The following is a 20640-nucleotide window of genomic DNA, read 5'->3' on the forward strand; positions in this document are numbered from 1 at the left end:
TTTTGACATGTGTAGAATGTAAACGATGCACAACCATGCTTTGCTGCTTAAATGAGAAACTTGTATTTGAAGACTTGATATAAAAACAAATTTTTTATCCCAAAACACAGAAATACTAGGGTGGTGCTTGAATGACACAAACCTAACTGGAGGGGGGGGGGGGGGGGGGGGGGGGGTTAAATAAAAGTGTAATCATGAATGTACTCTTTCATTTTCCATGCTCAAGGAGACAAAAGAAAACCTATTCGTCGACATTCTGGTAGATTTTTGGAGTGCACCCAGAAAATTTTATTTTCTAGAAGAAGTTTTCCACCACTCGGATGAAGATGTTATGAGGGCTATTTGAATTAAAGTAGACTGTTGGATGAAGTTAAAAGAGTGGAAACAAAAAAGAAATGATTCTAACATGTTGATATTTGTCAAAGAACATTTAAAGACAGACCCTAACCCTTTCCAACATCCCCTTGTTGAAATTGCATCATCATTTTATCCGATTTAAACATTTCTATGATATACATATGTCTTGTCCAGGGTATTGTATTTTTCATTCAAGTGTATTATCTGGTTTGAAGTGGTTCACCTAATTAAGTCAATTCTTTTTAGTCATTTCAAATTTGTCATGTTGAGTGTCAGTATTTCAAATTTGCCTTTAGTTCAATTAGTCGCATTTGTTGTGGTTTGATTTAGTGGATTCCACGGCGAATGAAAAGTTGCTATCTTCTGCATCTGTGAGGCTATTGAATCGTGAGAATATATATTTTCCAATGATATTGAATATTTGTCTATCTATTGATTGCAGCTCTAAGAGAAAATGGCTGATGAAGAACAAGACACTGGCACCGTTCACTACCCGATGATCAACAACAAGCGGCTATTAATGCATATTAGTGCATGAGGTCTCTGGCACATGGCATGTCGGCACAACAAGCGACGCGTACTACTCGACAACTCTCAAAATGGACAAATCCAAACCACATGCAATGGAAAGAGATCAATAAAGAAGTGACAAAGGACATGATCAAGACAATATGGCCATGTGAGGACGTAGAGATCAAGAAAGGAAGGTGGAAGGTTTTGAAGTGCAACCATGATGCGATCAAAGAAAATGCTTAGAGGATTTATTTGGAAGTTTATGGACATCCCCTGCACAATGCAGATTGTGTACTATATTTCGCAAAAATGTTATATGTTCACTTTGTGCCAGTTGACCAGTAGACTTCTCGTCAAAGAAGACAACTGTTGCCACTCATGATTTAAGGGAGAGTTGTGTCACTTTCACTCGAGATGAGCTGGCATTGATGGTGGAAGGCGTTGAACTACAGTTAAAGAGAGAGAAGGATATCTACACGACAGAGTTAGTGGAGAAAGATGCAGAAATAACATAGTTTTCTATAGCCACCTAGACACCCCAACCCTCACAAGTCCGGATGGAGAAAAGCATTCACCGCTTAAGCCAAGACGTTCAAAATCTGACACAGTGAGTAAAATCCACCACCTGTACAAGGGACACACATTAGCCACCTTGTCATGCATCCAGATTTGGTCCCCTCTTCTACTTCTGATGCATCCTCATCTTCCCAATTTCCATTTTTCTACAAGAATTTTGATGGATGGAGTGGATATTATACATTGACATGTGGTCATTATTATCATTTAGTTTGTCTTATTCGTTTAATGCAAAATAGTAGTTGATGCGCAATCTGTTCACAAGATATTTCACAAGGAATATATATTATGTTTGGCATGGCCAACGAGTATAAATTCAAGCAAGCTCACCAAGATACCCCTAGCACAATTAGAAATCTGTTGATGAGTAAGATACTGCTTCAAAGCAATACAATTGAGATCGACAAACTATGTACTATCGTGAATATGAAGCATTGTAATTACTCAAAACACATTTGAACACAAGGTCTTTTTACAATGGTTTTTGACATTTACTTGTTCTACTCTCAAGCTATACTGAACCTGTAGAGTTTTTATATGGTTCTAAGTCTGAGTGTTGTGGTTCTCCTTGTAATTCAACCTCCACATCTATTATTAAATTCTCTTCTATTTCGGCTATAGTGCATTGAGATACACCAACATTGAACTCTTCTTCATCTTCGTTTTGACAAACATACAACCAGGTTGGCATCTCCTCGTAGCCAACACTTTCAATGTGATTCAATATCTTTTCATTGCAAAACATATAGTCTGTTGCGAATAGCGCTGTGAATATACTTGTACATACTCCAGTTTCTCTCTGAACTTGAGTTTGGTGCACATTATGCGAGTACTTTCATTGCAAGGGCATGTAAGGTAGAGTAATGCTCTCCACCATTCATCATCAACCACTTCCATGCAGGTTGCTCTTTTGCCAGTACCTGGACAAAATCATTCGCAAAAGAACCTTCTTTTAATCTAAATGCACTCATTTCTTTGATGCAATCAATTCGATCCTGAACGTTGGAGTAGAACGTGTTGACCACATGATAGAAATCGCTTACCACCTTTGTAATCGACATCAGATCTAAATTCCAATACTCTGTATCGAGCATGTAAGAAACGCTATGGAGTGGACTATGAGCACTCTTCTAGCTTGCATGAAAATACTTGGCCAAAATTTTTCGTTGTTTGCTTGAGAATGGTAATCGCCACTCCTTCTCTACTATAGACTCTTTCAGCTCTTCGAGATTTTCAAGACTCTGTTGGACTGACCACCATGTCATCCACACTTTGCCCAAGTTTGGTGCCCTTTGATCAAGATTATGGATTGCGAACATAACAGACATCATTACATGCTATGCATCCATTACACTCCTCCACCAAGCAGCCTTGTTTACATTGCCATGTAGACATGTAATTTTATCTTTTACTTTCTGCTCAAGTTGCCATTCATCAAAGGCCGTGCAATTGAATGTGTCAATCACATCACATTTATTACGGAGAAGTGATTCCAAGGTATAAAAGTGTGTGCAGAACCAAGTTTCAACATCGCTGACATGCGCATCCTATACAAATCGAGCACTCTTTGTCGTTTCAAGACGTGCTGTATCAATTATTTTGGCGAACCATGTGATTTCTTCGCTAGTGTACCAATCTTTCAGCACCAAGTTTAAGTTGTGTGTATTACAACCATTGGAAAAAATGTGTGGAAAGCACTTCTTTATTAATTTACTGGCATTTTTACAATTCTTTGTGTTGTTCATGACTACTTGAATGACATGTTCAACACCAATTTGTTTAATTACATTAATCAAGACCTCAAAAATGTATTTGCCACTTTTAATTGCACCAGAACTATCAATCGCCTTTATAAACGTTTCTCCCCTTGGACAAACTAGTACTACATTGATCAGCAGTCTTCTTTGAACATTTGACCAGCCATCACTCTCAATCGTACATCCTGAAAGTGAAATATTCCTAAGTATTATTTTGCCAACACGCTCTTTGACTTCAATGTAGCACTTGTCCAAGAAAAAATTTCTTATTGTGTGATAAGAAGAAGCTGAAAATCCTGGACCAAACTCACCGATTTTCTTCCAAGCAGCCTTCCAATGATTGCTGTCTACCATGACTAAAGCACTTCCAGTAAAGAATATTGCTTTGGTGAGTGCAGTTTGTGCTTCTTCTAGAGACTGCACTCGAAAGCTTTGATGTAATGATTTTTGACGCATTTGACTAAGTCCACCTTCATTGTGACGCTTAAAAGCAACACTGCCTATAATTTCCTCTCCTTGCGCAGGTTGTTCTGCAAGGTTAGTTGGCGTCACTACAGGATCTACGGAGTTAATATTTGGCTCTAAGAACTCTTGACTCAAAGCCATAGAGCTATAAATCCATTGTCTCTTGCCACCCTTTTTGCAGAGCTCTTCTCTCAAACGCTTTGCAGCTGTTGCAGGTGCCTGAGGATGTTCACATTTCTTACGACTCTTTTTAACGCTACCTAAAAAATGATCCCTAATATGTGGTGCACTGCCTGATTTTGTTGTGTGATAAAATTTACATTGCCACTCCATATATCGGCCGCATATGTTGTGAGAATAATCCCACTCTTTGCCATGAGCTTTTTTATTCTTTGGCTTCTTTGTACAACTTGTGCCCACATTTTTCTCCATTGCTTTTAAATTAAAACTGAAGACAAAAGAACCAGATGTTTAGTTTCTGAAACATTTTTCTTCAATATATATATAATTTTAAAAACCATTCAGTATTAAAATAACCATGATTTACAATATGAGATTTTCAATGCACGCTAGTCAATCCACATATGGATCACCTATATTGTGAGCAACCATACACATTGCAATGCAGTCTATGCATGGCATAATAACTATAAGAATGCTATAAATCTCTCTATGCAATTATTATTATAATTATTATTTATATATCCACTTTGATTTGCAAACAATAAGACAAATCTAATTTCAATTGCTACAAAAAAATAAATGAAAGAAATAAAATATATGATTGGTCATTTCATGCACCAATAATCTATCGTAATGCATAATGCACTCTCTATATATAAACCAATGCATGAACTAACACAAATAAATCTTCAATATAATCACTCAATTGAGGGCTAATTGTACCCAGTGAAGGATTGTAGCCCACCCATGCAACCAATTCAATATATAAAAGCTATTTTAACCCAATTAAGGATTATAGCTCTTATATTGTGGAGTGACAAGTGTAAATCAGCTCAAATGCAAGACTTCACGGATCTTTATATGCATGGTACACTAGCATAGTACATCCGACCCTTGACTATCGACTCGTCATTTACATATGATCATCTTCTAAAACCAATTACAACCCTCATTTGGACCAATGGCTTCTTCACAATGAGCATGACTCTTCAAATTTTTAGTTGTTTTGGTTTTGTACCTTTATGTCAGTAAACGAATTAAAATTTTTTAAAACTGGTTACCAAATTAAGAATCACGTTCAGCCCAAAAAAAGGACATGTGACTATAACCTTAGGTCAATTCACAAGGATATGACTATACCCGGCACTCGGATACACTCCCCAAGGATTTGCCTAGCTAAAAGACCGTGGTTAGCACACTATTTACTATATATAATTATTCTCGTCGGGCTTTTTCATTTTCCCGGCGGGCCCACCGGGTATATGTAATTTCCCGGCATGCCCAACAGGAAAATAAAAAAGCTCTGCAGGACCCGCAGGGATAAATGGAAAACCCCGAGGGCTAACCGGCTCTATAGGTTTTTGCAGGTCATAATCAAAGTCACGTTAACACTTAACGTGATCACGTGATTTTTTTGTGTAAATACTAAAGTTATTGACGTAGTCGCCTGATCGTGATTACGTTAATGAAATCCCTAATTGTAATTATACCAACAATGTCTGCAGTTTGCTATTCTTGTTTGGCATACATATTCATAGCATATACAACTCAAAATCCAACATCCATTCATCGGGACTCTCTTGGCCTGTGAAAATCGATCCATAGCTCCTTGTTGCCATGACTACCAGCTCCAAAAATGGTTTCTTTTCAATCAATTGGGAGCAATCAACGTGCTCCTCCATGGGGGCACTAGAAGATGGAAAGGAGAACGGGGGAACACACCCGACACACAAAAAGACTATCTCTCTATGGCTGCGGGCATACACAACACCCTGATCCACTAGAGTGCACCTTTGAAACTCTTGACAAACACTAGCAAGCCACCGTCCGCACTCACACGACGCACAAACACGCACATCACTACTACCCATGCATTTTAGCAATTGTTTTGAGCCACACACCACTACAGCACACGAGACCACGCTCTCACTTACATTCCACACACAAAGAAGGGGACCGAGGGGCACACACATCCACACCTGCAATGCAAACATAAGTAAAAGAATTAGATAAGGGGGCAAGGGGGAAAAGACGCAAGAGAAACACCATGGAAGCTTCACCACTACTCAAAACACCATGTACAACTCACTTACAACAAATGGCGCACCCACATGGTCGCTCGCAAGAAAACACACACTTGGGGCTTTTTAGGCACACCCCACTGCACAAGGAACCCACCCAAGAACTCACAAAATCACTCTCTATGGCTCTCTATAGGCTCCCAAAGATCTCTCATGCAAAATCCTACTAGCAAAAAGGCTATATGGACAAAAAGCCAAATTAAGCATACATTTTCTCTACCCTTTGGCTACCGAGGAACTTGATACCTGCTTAAACCCTTTTCCATGCACTTGTGCACACCTCTATCACTACTCAACACCACTTCTAGCCTTGACCAACTTTGTATGTACCAACGTGTATGCATTACATGTAAGTAAGCATGAAACCTCATTGTATTTTTTATACAATTTTTTGTGGTTCCAAACATGGTATAACTCATGTGTTCTTGTTTTGCTCTTATAGGCGAGATATGATCAGAGTGTTGTCTTCTTTACTTTTGGAGTTTCACAAGCAAAACAATATACAAGCAGCAAGGTTCACGTGCAAGTTAGCATTTGTCAAAATTGCATATACTTATGCCAAGAGACCATCAAACATTAACTCACACAATTACCCAGATTGGTATTTGGTTTTGGCTAGAGTGTTTTGGCATCTTCAAGGGGAGGCTACATTGACAAGTTATGCCTAATGCTGCTTAGTCTTGCTTTATTATACATGTCTCAAATAAGTTTCACCCTTTCTCCACCTTACTTTAGTCATACTTCTAGTGCATATGCTACTTTACATGGTTTTTGTGATGATGATTGAGCAATATGCATTGTGGATTTGTTTTTGTTGGAATTCAGACCTTTTTTGTGGATTTTTGAGTTCTCAAAGCCAAGCTGTTGGTCTGGCTTAATTATGTTTGGAGTTGAAGTTTCCCAAGCCAAAAAGTATCGAAGCAGCAAGGTTTAAGCAAAAGTTAGCATTTTGTAAAATTTTAGATACTTATGGTGAGAGACCAACATATATTAACTTACGCAAGGAGCTAGATTTCTTTTTGGGAAATTTTGAATTTTTTGACATTTTCAAAAGGAGGCTTCATCGACAAGTTATGCCTACTCCTACTTAGTCTTGCTTTACTATACATGCCTCAAGTAAGTTTTGGCTCTTTCTCCACCATCCTTTCATCGTATCTGTAAAGTACAATCTCCTTCGCATATGTTTTTTGAGTGACGATCTAACAAGATGCAATGTGGGTTTTTTTTGTTGAACTTCAGGCTGGTTTTTTATGGATTTTGGAGTTCTCAAAGACAAATGGTGGGAGTAACCGAGTTTTTGTAAAAGAAATATTTTTGTCAGATTTATAGCAATGATATGATTTTGGTATCTAACACATTGTGTAGTTGTCAAATGTATCTCATAGTTGCCTAAGCATGCATCAACAACGAACTAATAAACTAGTGAACTTTGATCTTTCTAATGTACCTTGATGGTTAGTCTTTTGTTTTTTGTTTTGTTTCACAACTAGTTTTATTGAAGACAACTTCACATTTTCTTAGCATGAAACTACATGTTTGTTTGTAATGTTCTTGTGTCCATAAGAAAGCTTAGGCTTGTTCTCATCAGCAGATGCAAAGTGAATACCTTCCCTTGGATGCAATCACCTAACGAGTGTACCTATTGATGTACCCATAACTTTGTTGTGTTGTCATAAGGAATGGCTAATTTTCAGGCTTTTCTTCCCCATTTCCATTACAAATTCTCATTTTGAGTCTCCATTCCATGTTTTAGACATGAGTATCTGGGATAAGAAATGGCAATGCATGCCTATTTCCGTTCCCTATTCTACGTTTTGATTTTCTATCTGAAATGCAAAAATACTAGGAGCTACAACATACAATGAGGATCTAGATAATCTGGTACTTTTGGAAAAATCTAAAGACATTGGATAATCTGATGCAAAAATGAAAAAAAAACTCTAGCTGATCTAGTATGATGGGCTGATTTCTGAAAACTCTGGCTGATTTGGTGCAAAATGCTAGAGCAATGATTCTGAGAAGTGACCCCTAATGTCGTTGTAGGGAGTTAAACATGTGCTCATGTGCAATCAGAGGGTATGCAACTAATCTAAGTGCATGGATATGCACATTCTTCATACAGGCTCACAAGGATGCTAAAACACTTGCTACATTGTCCTAAACCCTACAAATAGGAATAAGCTTGTCCACATGCACTTAGGGCTAGATGTGCACATGACAGTTTTGAGTAGATGCAAAGTGAACAACGTTCCCCAGATGCCATCACCTATGAGCACAATTGTCTCTAGAAGCGTACTGATTGCATGATATGTGTTGGCAGTCAAGCCATATGAGTGCCCTTTGAGTCAACCCCTTCTTCCATGAGCCTCAAATTTCCATATCTCTTCATTTATTTTCCAAAAAGCCTTGTAATTATTTGTAGTCCCTGATTATAAATGGGCAAGCTCTGAGATGTTAAATGGTAAAGTCTGTAAAAGGTCCGAGTTTTGCCAAGTTCGACCATTGGCCAAAAGAACCCTAGGTATAAAGGTTATCTTGTAAAGTGGAAAAAGGACCCTTATAATTATCAAGTTTTGAAGTATTGAACGTACGACTAAGAGTGACAACTCTTTGGCAGCTTGTAATTGTCGTATCTTGAACTTTCGTAATGACATTTCAATTTTGAAACTTGCATTGTGTTCCTTGTTCGATGCTCTTTCATTCAAGTACTTTCATTGTTTATTTGGTTGTGATTTGTGACTATGTGTTGTCAGTATTTTTTGGATGAGCATAAAGAAAATAGATCATGCCAAAAAGCTTGCTAGCTAGCTTCATGTATATATGTGTACATAGTGCTTCGAGTCTTGACACTAACCATGTAAAAATTCATGTACAAAGGTTGTGTTTTTCCATGCTTGTGTACTAGTATGTTGGTTTGTTTGAGTCTCCAAAACATGGTTTTCAATTAATATTTTTAGTCGTGCTTTATAGCTTGTGAATCGGGCTTGTACATCATGAGTTATGTGCGTCCGAAGTGGGCGGTCTTGACTTAGAAGGTGGTTGTAGATGCATGCAACAAAGCAGCCGAGACAACTTGATTATCTAAAATTAGAAATGCTAAGATTTTAATTTTTTCAAGATAGCCGAAGTAATGGGCTCTGAGAAGTGCTTTACGACATCACATTTGGTGGCCAGAGCAGTGCGCTATGCCCCTGGGAAGTTGGCCTTGAGAAGGGGCCAAGCTGGAATTTTTGTGGGGAGAGGAAGGAGTTGGAGAAGTGCAAGAGTACAATGCCATGTGTCATTGGGATTATCCCACATGGGAATGGGGAAGGAGGACGTGGGAGGTATTATAAGGGGAGGATGAGGGGTGTATCAAAGGAGAGAGGAGCTCTCTCAAGCCTTGGTTATGGGGGCTCGTGGGCTTCATGTGGGGGAGAAGGTTGCACCATTTTGGATTCCCATTGCCTACCAAAGTGGTTGTCCACTCTTTTGGTCCCCTTGACACTAGAAACACCCCCTCCCTTGGGCTAAAAGTCACCCACACCTCATTTCCTACCCAAATAAGGCCAAAAATGGACCAATCGAAAGAAGCCTACAAGGAGAGTCTTGTCAGCTGAGAAGATAGAGAAGATCTCTTGGGATAAGAAATTTTCTACAACACCTGCAAACTTTCTAGAGAGCTCATTTTTGAGCAAGAGAGAGTACACCCCCAACTTCGAGTGACCATATCTCTCTCATCTTTTCTCTGTTTTTAGCGTATGAATGCTCTATGGACATCTACTCAAGATGAGCTATGGTTTTATGTCCCTGGTTTCTCCTAGTTCTAATCTTTCTTCATGCTAGAATGGTTCTTCATAAAATTTTACAGGTGCCTATCAGAAGTAGTTTGGGTGGTGCAATAGTTCTTCTTTCTGACGGTGTGACTCATGCAAGGCTATAGAGGCCCTCATTTTCCTTGTTGTTTGCATGCTAGCACCATTTTGGCACCACAATGGAGGAGAAAGTGCTCATGTGCTCCAGTTCTTGTGAAATATGTCGATTCTGCAGGCAAAGAATGTAAAGGGGATGTGGGTCCTTATGGAAAACCGCCTATGTATGTGCAAATTGTGGACAGCACTTGATGCGTTCATGTAATTGGATTGTAGCCTTTGGAGAGTCGTGAGGTTTTGTGAAGCCAAGCACTGGAGCTTGGCCAATGTGAGCTGGATTAGATGCTGGAGCGATCCATCGACATCCCTTAAATTTACGACGTCACATGTAAGTGTTTTTGTGGAAACCGAACATGACAAACGAGTTTCCACAGTTTCATGGATTGCCTAATGAGAATGCATGGACTTTTATTGAGAAATTATAGGTTAATTGCTTACTGCAAAATATACTAGATCAAGCTTTATTATTGTGTTTGTTGCAATACAGTTTACAAGATGATGCAAAATTTTGGTTACAAAATTATGAAGAGGTGGTACATGCACAAACTCTAGGGGTGGTTTTGGACTACAATTGTGTGAAGCAAGCTTTTTTGGCATAGTAAAGATCCATCGGAGTACCTGATGAAGTTTTACATGAAATTTTGGGGTACACTCAGAAGGCTAATCAAAGTGTTGATGATTTTGTCATGCAGCTCATCCGTTTATGGGATAAATGGGTCCAAGCTTTGGGAAATGAAATCCCTCCAGCCATGCTAAAGAAGGATGATTTTGTGGAAAAATTAAAGGAAAGTATGAAGTTCAAAATTGAGTTGAAAAGGCCCTCTACCTTTGAGAAAGCAATCACTGACGCCAAGGAGAAAGAATGGAAATCTCAAAGACTAAATGAGTATGGGAAATCATTCCATGTGCAAGGTAATGGTGGCCAAAATGAGGGAAATCAGGCAAAGGCTGAAGCCTGACCTTCTCAAAGGGTTGCAAACACTAAGAACGATTACAATAAAATATGCAAGACATGATGACCATGATGCGGGAATTGTGGCGCAGTGTTCTTGGAGGTGATCGTGGTTGTGGTAGAGGAAGAGGAATGGCCTAGCCATATAAAGTTCAACCTAAGGCTAATGTGGGTTGTGGACAAGGTGTCTTTGAACCACAGAGGAGGTTCATCCCTACCTATTATAATTGTGGTGAACTTGGTCATATCAGCACTCATTGTCCAAGGCCAACAAGCATGGGAGGTGATATTTTTCCATTTCCTCAGTAGATTCCTTGAAGGTCTAATGATTATGTAGTGGATATATAGGGAGATCAAGGTATTGAACAAGAAAATCAAAACTCAACCTCTGGTGGTCATGTGAGTATTGTGCGGGCTGAAAAGAAAGAGGCAAATATGATGCCCATATGCAAAAGAGAGAGGGAAGTCTATGCTTCTCCAAGTCCCAGTAAGAAAAAACGGAAAGACAAAGAGAGTGAAGATGCAAAAGTTAACAGGAAGAGAAGACCTTGTAGACAGTTTGAAGTAGCATATTTACCTTTGGGAGAAGGCCAAACAACTTACATCTTAAAGGAAGACCTGATTGGGAGGAAAGTAGATTGTACTTTTGGAAAGTTGATGAATATGGTGCCCAAACTTAAGAGGCAGTGGAAGTCATTAGTGAATTTAAAGAAAGAGCCAAAGCATGGACAAAGTTAGAGTGCTGGTTGTGGGAGATTTACCGACATCTATCTTGTGGTGAACACTTGGCACAAAGGTGTGGGCATGGGAGAGGCCTACATTGATGGAGGTGCTCAAATTTTTGTGATCACACAATCATGTGTCGAGAGACTACGTCACTACATGCGGAAGCTCTGGGTTCAGGATTCAACTAGTAAACCATGCCAAAGTGAAGTGTTTGGGACTAATTAAGAATTTGGAAGTTGAATTATTTACATGAAGGTTATAGTAAACTTTCATGTTATGCCAGCTCGCCTGGGAGCTTTTCCTCTCATTAAGGAGCGACCTTGGTTGAGAGATGTTGGTGCTGTGTAAGGCTGGGGCAAGTGCACAATCTGTGTGTATGGAAAGAAGGGTGGGAATAGGGTGTTTGATATGACTACCAAGCAACCTTTGGCACTAGAAGATGTGAGTGAAAATGATGAATCCAAAGTCACCAGTAAAGACAATTCTGAAGATTCAAGAAGTAGCACTACTTCTAGTCCCAGTGATGAGGGTGAAGTGTCATTATTGTTGTTGGACAAGGAGAAGAGAGAAACTGGTGAAGTATTGCAAGTGTCAGGGGATATAAATGCCTCGTGCCACTTAGAGAAACTTGAGGAGTTGATGCATCTTAAACAAGAATTTCCAGTGAAGAAAGAGTTGATTCAAAACATGTTGAGTACTGATTTGACGCAAGGATAAAGAAGGGAGTACTTAACAATGTTGGACAGGTTGCAAATATTTTCATCACTTCATATCAAGAAATAAGGGATTTTGTTGGAGATCCTGTGAAGATTGAACTAGTTGAAGGGGCAAAGCCAATAAAACAGAAATTAAGAAGGATGGGTAAGGAGAAAATGAATTCTTTAAAGGAAGAAGTGGATAAGCTTTTGGATGCAAGGTTCATTGTGCCAGTTGATAATGTTGAATGGGTGAGCCTTGTAGTGGTCACTCCAAAGAAAGATGGGCGTTTGAGAGTTTGCGTTGATTATAAGCCATTAAATGTAGTGACCAAGAAAGATCCTTATCCCTTACCTTTCATTGATCAACTTTTGGATGCCATGGCTGGCTTTGAAAGATGTAGTGTATGTGATGGGTTTATTCAGGGTACTTTCAACTTATCCTTTCTCCTGAAGACATGAAAAATACTGCTTTGATTACTTCATGGGGTTGGTTCTGCTTTTTTTGCCTTCCTTTTGGGTTAACAAATGTGCTCGGAGCTTTGGAAAGAAAAGTGGATAGGGTCCTTATCCCGTTCCTTGGCAAGTTTGTCAAAGGGTTCATAGATGATTTCTGTGTATACAGTTCAAGGAAAGAGCATGTTGAGAATCTTGAAATGAATTTTGCAAGGTATGATGAATGCGGGGGTCAGCTGAACCCTAAGAAATTTCATTTGGCATAGTCAAGAGTGAAGCTTCTTAGACATGTGATTTCAAAAAATGGGATTGAGGCACATCTAGAGAAATTAGAAGCCTTGTTATTGTTATCATCTCCAAAGGATACAAGAAAGTTGGCCACTTTCATACAGAAGGTTAAATATCTATCTTGATTCATACCATTGCAATCACAATTATTGTATACATTGCAGAAAGCAGTTAAGAATGATCCATTGGAGTGGACACGTGATTGTGAAGATTTTTTTGACAGAGTTAAAGAAGTTTTGAGTACACTGCCCATTATGCAAGCTCTTGGCTCTGAAAAGGATTTTTATGTTAACCCATTAGTGGGAGATGATGCCAGTGGGGTTATGTTGTTGCAAAGAGAGGGGGAATCTCAGTATATGAAACTTCTTCATTATTCTAGTAGAGTGAAGACTCCTCATGAAAGAGATTACTCAGAAGTTGAATTGGTGATGACGACTATGGTTTATGCTTGCAAACGATTTAGACATTGCCTATTGTAAAATTTGTTCACTCTCCTCAACAGTTACTCATTGATTCCTCACCTGTTTAATAACTCAAATATATCAAAGACGGTGATGAAATGGGTTATTAAACTTCAGGAGTTTCAGTTCACCTTTTTAGTAGAAGAGAGTACTTGGCCTACCCTCGGAGATTTACTCTTATAAAGAGACTCTTGTTTTGGTTAAGGAAGAGGTGGTGCAAAGGAAGAAGGTTTGAAGCATGGAGTTTGCAGAATATTGAAAGGTCTCAAAATGAAGAAGCTCATGACGCTGCCCAAGATATGATCACTTGTGTGTTTGTGTTGAAGGCAAATTCTCCTTTCTATCATGGATGTGAAGTGTTATCAAAGGAGGTGGATTTTTTGTTGACAAGTGTTTTACATGAAGTTCTACCATTCTCCAAAAAGTATGCTTTTATAAGAAAAGCTAGAAAGTACAAAATGCTTGATGATGTACTTTACATGAAAGGAGGTGATTTAGTGTTGGGTCATGTGCCCTGAAAAGAAGAAATTTACAAAATTTTGGAAAAATATAATGAGGGATCTTGGGCCTTCTTGAAAAATCTTATGCAACATGATCTTCATGGCAAAATGGCCTCTAGGCTATGTGTGGCCAAGTATTCACCGAGATGTTAACCATTGGTGCGAATCTTGTTTATCTTATCAGAAAATGGGGAAGAGAATTTTGAAGCGTGAATTATGAAAGACAATTCTAGCTTTTAATGTGTTTGAAAAATGGGGTCTTGATGCTATTGGACCCTTACCCATGACTAGAAAAACAAATGCTTACATTTTGACAACAATGGATTATTTGTCATTTTGGGCCGAAGCTAAAGCTGTCAAACAGATTACTAGTAAGTAAATGGGAAAGTTTGTATATGAGCATATATGCTGCAAATTTGGTGTGCCACTAGAACCATTTTTTGATAGAGGAGAGTTGTTTGATTTCCTATGCAAAAGTCTCAATATACAACACCGATATAGTTCTCCTTATTATCCAAAATCCAATGGTATAGATGAAAGGTTCAATGGAGAGTTAGTGAAAATATTGACAAAGATGACACAGATACATGGGAAAACTTGGGATTTAGAGTTGCCTTGTGCATTATGGGCCTATAGAACTGCTAGCAAAACGAGCATAGGGTTTTCTTTACCACTTGGTCTATGGCAAGGAAGCATTATTGCCAAGTGAAGTGGAGATTCCTTCACTTAAATTTTTGTCATTGGGAGATGAAGAGCAAAGAGATACTTGGCAGAAAAGGTTCTTGGATTTACAATGTTTGCAATTGGACAAAGTTTTGGCTTTGAGCCACTATGAGGAAGTGTTAAAGAAATCTCAGATAAAGGCTAATGAATACTTGAAAGATAAGGGAATTGAAAAGGGTGATCCTCTGTTGAGATACAATAGTAAGTTAAACAATACCTTTCAAAAACAGTTTCAAATCAAGTGGGAGGTCCTTTTACTGTTGTGAACAAGTTTGACAATGGCACATATCAATTGGCAGATTTGGGTGGTGCACAACATAAATACTCTATTAATGGTTACAAACTGAAGAAATATTTGGCACGTTTGATGACAATTGTGACAGATGAGATGCTATCAATGGAGGAAGATAGTGTGAAGGCATGTGAAAATGTGAATGAGGTTTTTGGGAATGAGCTACAATAGTTCTTCACCCTGAAAACCTCTGCTTGTCATGAATGATCAAGCAGGCTAGGGGTGGTTGGAAATCTATGTCACAAATTTTTGGGTGAGCATAAAGCCAGTAGATCATGCCAAAAGCAAGCCTGTTAAGACATCTAAAAATGTGAATGAGGTTTTTGGGAATGAGCTACAACAATTGTTCACCCTAGAAACATCTGCTCGTCATGAATGATCAAGTAGGCTAGGGAGGGTTGGAAAGATATGCCAAGAACTTTTTGGGTGAGATAAATCCAGTAGATCATGCCAAAAATCTTGCTAGCTAGCCTCATGTATATATGTTTACATAGTGCTTTCCATGTAAAAATTCATGTACAAAGGTTTGGTTTTTATGGGCTTGTGTACTAGTGTTTTGGGTTGTTTGAGTCTCCAAAACATGGTTTTCAATAAGTATTTTGAGTTGTGCTTTATATCTTGTGAATTAGGCTTGTACATCATGAGTTATGTGCGTCCGAAGTCGGCAATCTTGACATAGAAAGTGGTTGCAGATGCATGCGTGCATGCGACAAAGGCAACTGGGACAACTTGATGATGTAAAATTAGAAATTCTGAGATTTTAATTTTTTGGAGATAGTTGAAGTAATGGGCTCCAAGCCGTGATTTACGGTGTCGCATTTGGTGGCTGGAGCAGTGCGCTATGCCCCTGGGAAGTTGGTCCTGAGAAGGGGTCAAGCTGGAAATTTTTGTGGGGAAAGGAAGGAGTTGGAGAAGTGCAAGAGGAGGATTCAATGTAGCACTGGGATTATCCCACATGGGAGGGGAAAGGAGGAAGTGGGGGGGTATAAGGGGAGGATGGGGTGCCCATCAAGGGTGTATCAAAGGAGAAAGGAGCTCTCTCAAGCTTTGGCTATGGGGGCTCGTGGGCTTCATGGGGGAGAAGGGGGCATCCTTTTGGATTCCCACTACCTGCCAAAGCACCTGTCCCACTATTTTGGTTCCCTAGACACTAGCCATAATCGCCTCCCTTGGGCCAAAAGTCACACACACCTCTTTTCCTACCCAAATAAGGCAAAAAATGGACCAATTGAAAGAAACCTACAAGGAGAGTCTTGTCGGCTGAGAAGAGAGAGAAGATCTCTTGGGATAAGAGGTAAAAAGAGGCCCCATTTTATAGCTTCAATTCTCTGTAGGGTGAAAGCATGTTAACATGTCACACTTTTTCATGTCTCGGACAATGCTAATTAGCATAATTTTGACATATGCTAACTAGAACAATAACATGAGCTACATCTCCAAGATCTATGACGTATGATATATCGGTAGAAAGCTCTTGGAACAAGGAATCCAAATGTACAACCTTTGACAAATTTTGATATTAATTTCTAGAAAATTACTGAACGCCCAACCTTTTAAAGATGTGCTAACTTGAAAATGCTAACTGGCAAAAAAAGCACAGCACATTAACATGCTTTCACCCTGCAATACTTGCAAACTTTCCAGACAGCTCACTTTTTAGAAAAAGAGAGTACACGCCCAACTTCGAGTGGCCACATCTCTCTTATCTTTTATTTTATTTTAGCTTATGGATGCTCCATGGACATCTACTCGAGACGACTACGTCTTTTTGTCCTTAGTTTGTCCTAATTCCAAGTGTGCTTCATGCTAGAAGGGGTCTTCATAAAACTTTACATGTGCCTATCACACGTGGTTTTGGTGGTGCAATAGTTATTCTTTTTGATGGTGTGACTTGTGCAAGTCTATAGAGGCACTCATTTTCCTTGTTGTTTGCACGTTAACAACGTTGATGGAGAAAAAGACACCCTGTGCACACTCACATAGCTAGACACCTCAACATAACAAAGTATTCACGTCATTTCTTCACCCTCACTCAAGAGCTCAACAAAAGTTCTACCCACAAGCTCAATTCAACCTCCAAACACGTCGACTTAAAGGCCTTTCCATGCCCGCAGATGCTACAAGGTGAGTCGTGTTGATCAACCCTTGAAATCACTCTTGATGGTGACCAAAATATAGAAGAAAAACCACCAAAAACTCAAAAACTCTAGCCACATAAGTCCTTTCTCAAAACATTGCAAAAGCTTTACCAAACTCCACTTTGCTGGACTCTTTGGAGTAGCCTTAACCATAATGGTGCCGATACATCTTCCCTCAACCATAATGGCACCGATACATCTTACCTCAACTCCTTGCACACACATCTCCATGGAAACCTTAAAACTTCCATAGAATCTCCTAAGTGAAAAATTGAAGAGAAAAATCTCTCATGCACTCCTCCACACACTCGAAAACAAGACGCAAATGCGTTGGGATTGCACCAGACCACCTATAGAAACCCTTCTTCCTCCCACACACAGAGGGGTGAAATTTCTGACATTGCACTTGAAAAGTTCTCAGATTGAACACTCATGGAACCAATAGTGTTTGCTATTTCCCCCCTTTTCACACCATTTTTTACTTTTTTGGGACTAATTTTGGCCAATTTTGACCTCGAAAGAGCATTTTCACGGGAAAAATACCAAATGGACTCCAAATCCACAATATATTATAGTCTTGGTTCTTAATACCTAGTTATCATTTCCACATGATCGAATTCCCTTTTTTACCACTTCTAGGGTGGTTCACGCTCATCATCATAGATCATATATTGCAAATAGATAGTTATTTCATGTGTCAAACTTCCCAGGCATGACGAGAGTGGCCACACCTTTTGCTTGAAATATTTACATTGTAAAAAACTCAAACACATTCTGCAGAGCCAAAAGAATCCACTTGGGCCACATCCAAGGCTCTGATACCCTATACATGCATGTACATGTGCCCGACTACTTGCACGCAAACCTCACTATTTAAAATGTGCACACGTTGCATTATGTTTAAATATAAAAACCACTTTTCAAATATTTCAAATGCATGTATTAACACATTTTTGTACATATACCCATGCACATACACTCTACTATGTACATAACAAAAGTGGTTTATCATCATTGCCCAACCGCAAGTTGAGCATTTATGCTCAACACTTGCATCAAACCATGACAAAAACCTATAAAATTGACAACAAACTTCCTTGAGGATCATAGGGAAACTTATCCATCCTCATGGAACCAAATACATGCTTAAGCAGGCCACCCCTATCAAAGGAAAATCATATTTTCTATTGCCAAGATGCCACCACCCACCTGGATCCCAAGCACGATATGAATCTTCTACAAGGTTGGTACATATCTTCCCATAACATAGGTCATTCCAACTAGCTAGTCCCACAACCACCTCAAAATGCATCTTGACTAGAGCTCATCCCATCAATAATCATAAATCTCACATCATCTCCCTAATGAATCAATTGCTCTTCATTCCCTATGACCAAGTGACCATCACTCCAAGCATTAACAACTCCATTCCAAAATAAAAAAAGCTCTTCAAAAACACTATCACCCCCATCTTCTTCTTCCACAGAAGATGTTTTCCACTTGAAAGGCTGGAAACGTTCATACAAAGCCATCCAGCTCATCATAACCAAGTCTCCATCATGCCAATCTACCGTGAGACTCGCCAACTGGCAATCAAGATCTTCGCAGATAGAAGGATATGACCCAACCATAGAATGAAGAAGGTGAAATGCATCCATAAGATCACTATGCAAGTTAAAGATCACTCTAATTTCCTTGTCTATCGCATCCTCAAGATGTTTATACTGAGAAACCACCGGGTATGTATCATCGACAACATCTCTTGGAGATGGCACTAGCATCAAATCCTTGCACACATAGAACCTATTCCTATCACCTTCATGGCCCAATACCTTTGTATAAAAACCACTAGAGGGTAGCCCAACCCACAGCTCTTGTAAAGTACATGGACCCAAGGTCAAATTAATCATCACAGCATCACTCCCTCTTGCACCATCTTCACTCAATTTGCAAACTCCTTAGCCATAGCCCATCATCTCATCATCATTACCAACATCCATGTCTTGTTGCTGCAGAGTTCCTTCCCAAAATAGATGGTGCTCTTGGTGCAAGGTTACCATGTCCTTCAATGGGTCTAGCAACTCTATGCCATCTTTGCATACAACACCGCACCAACTCTTATGAGCATCTAACATGTCACCATCATGGGCTGCGTCATCCTCTTCAATTTCACTCTTTTCATCTTCACTTTCCACACTAGTGCGCAAACTTTTGCATTCATCTACTATGTTATTTCCATTTTGCATGATAGGCATGTGTATGGTCTCCAAAATTGCATTACAGACTTCATTTGCATTGATTTGAAGCATATGGGCATTCACACTTGTCTCAAAACTATTACCCTTGTCAACATGACCATTCCCAATCACAACTTTATGCACATAAAGATCATCCACATTATTCGTACCTAATATAGATAAAGGGAACTTCATGCCTGTAGCAACACACATTTTTTTCTCTTTCTCCAATGCAATCTTCAATGCTTGACACATTGATTTTGGATCTTTCTCTTGAACCTTCATCTTAAGGACTGACCGCAATAAACCTGTGAATACCTCTATTCTTTGGATATCTATAAAAGAAAAATAGAATTCCTCTTTGGGCATGGCTTCCACATGAAATACAACATCTTTCCAAATTCTCCAAGCATCATCAAATATCGACTAAAATTTTGCAACAGACTCATGCTCTTGCATAAACAAACTAGTGACTTGTTTCCATGCATCTTGGTGAGGGATCACCTTCTTGAACCTCTTCAAAAACGATCTCTTAAACCTTTCCCAATTTCCCTTCTCATCTTGTGACAAGCCCTCATACCAATCTCTTGCATTCCCTTTTACCACTAGATTGATATCTGCAAGCTTTTGCTCCTCACTTCAAACCGTATGGCATAAACATGTCAAGTCAGACTCATAAGATGCAAGACAATCCTCGACATCCTCAAAACATGTGAAATTTGATTGTTGGAATTGCACCAACATCATGGAACTCCCTTCAGCACTTAAAATGTGAGTACATCATTGCTTGAACATCAACTTGTGAGTGCACAATTCTTCAATTCTCGCTCCCTACCAGGACCACCAAAGGATGATGGAGCAAAAGACACCATGCAACACACACTCTCACACAGACATGAAAGCCCCTGCCAACGGTACATCATCAAGTTACAAAGACGGCTTCAAGGCAGCAAAGTATATGCTTAGAGATTGGCTCCTATCCCAAAAATCTGCAAGAAATGCTCTCCCACCCAAGAAACGTAGACACACCTCCTCTCTCTTCTCTCTCTCTCTCTCTCATGACCATAGCCATGCACACACACACACACACACACACATGAAAGGACTATGCTATGACACACAAGAAATGGGTATGGAACCATCCTCATCCTCATCCTCTCCTTCACTCTCCATGGATATTGCAAGAAAGCACACGAGAGAAAGAACAAGAAGCAGGAAGAGAGTTGTGCCAATTGGAGAGAGAAGAAAATGAACCGTGCAAGAGGTAGATAAATGCAGAGAGAGGTGGTTGCAACCTCTCAACTTACCAACCTCCCAAATCACACGACC

The sequence above is a fragment of the Adiantum capillus-veneris genome, chromosome 5 (genome assembly GCF_014529385.1).
Source record: "Adiantum capillus-veneris isolate H3 chromosome 5, ASM1452938v2, whole genome shotgun sequence".
Lineage (NCBI taxonomy): Eukaryota > Viridiplantae > Streptophyta > Polypodiopsida > Polypodiales > Pteridaceae > Adiantum > Adiantum capillus-veneris.